Source organism: Egretta garzetta, unplaced genomic scaffold, assembly GCF_000687185.1.
Source record: "Egretta garzetta isolate BGI_Z169 unplaced genomic scaffold, ASM68718v1 scaffold12, whole genome shotgun sequence".
Lineage (NCBI taxonomy): Eukaryota > Metazoa > Chordata > Aves > Pelecaniformes > Ardeidae > Egretta > Egretta garzetta.
The window spans coordinates 784,431-785,623 of NW_009258795.1; positions in this window are offsets into that span (position 1 = coordinate 784,431).

Genomic DNA, 1,193 nt, shown 5'->3' on the forward strand with positions numbered 1-1,193 from the left:
TTGCCAAAATGATGTTTCTTTTATACCCTGAAGGTCAGTTAATAGGATCACTGCCTTGCCAACAAACTGAGCCCTGCTATTTCTCAGTGAGGACTGAGGGACAAGTTCAGTTTCAAACACACATTAACTTGCATTCAGATACCCTAAAAGACATCGAGAGAGAGAGGTTTGGATAAGAAAAACATCCAAATAAAATATTGCACAAAGGTTCAGCTTTTATTCAGGCTAGTTACTCTATCTTGTCAGCTCCGCACTGGTAAAGATTATAAATATACTCTTGCTAAGAAAGACAAAATTGTCCTAGTGCTACCCAGTGGGTTACTGCTGAATTAATTTGGCAGGGAGAGGAGGGAGGATGGGGCATAAAGAAGCGGTTTTTTTAACGTTGCTGTTTACAGATTATTCCAGAACCAGGTGTGTTGCAAATTTAAAGGATAATAACCAGTTTGGAATAACTCCCCATATGGACATTCCCATTTCAGAGTAAGTGAGGGGTTTTATTCTGGGTTATGCTATTTCGCTTGCAAAGTTTATCCTATTCAGAATAAGTGTTTCCCAGAAAGGGAGCTTCTTCACAAAAAGTATTTCAGTCAGTTTCACTACATAGACAGAAATTTACTTTATGTGACTATACAAGAAGTTAATTATGTACAATAGATTTTGATAAAACAGGAAAGAATATCCTGAACTCCAGCTTCCATGTGCGCCAACACATTATTAGTATGGCTTGGAGCGTGTGTGCCTCATTTGTCAGAATACCGTACCTGCCATCATAGGCAATCCCCATAGCCATGTTTTAAGCCTTAAGATCACAACTAATCTTCAAAGGTGAAATACAAAGCAAAGAAAAATTGTTTTTACAGTTCATCACTTCTTTATGGTCTGGAATGACTATATCAGCAGCAGAGGAGAGAGTCTGCTTCATTCTTTAAATAATATTTTTAGTGTTTTTGAAGCACCAGTGCCTCACAGTCCTTTTGTAGGTGCAGTGTTGTACCAAGAGGGCGCCCCTCGAGTGCTGGGGTCAGGGTTGGGCCCCTCCCTCCCCAAAGGACCTGGGGGGGCTGGAGCGTGTCCAGAGAAGGGCAACGGAGCTGGGGAGGGGTCTGGAGCCCCAGGCTGCTGGGGAGCGGCTGGGGGAGCTGGGGGGGTTCAGCCTGGAGCAGAGGAGGCTGAGGGGAGCCCTCATCGCT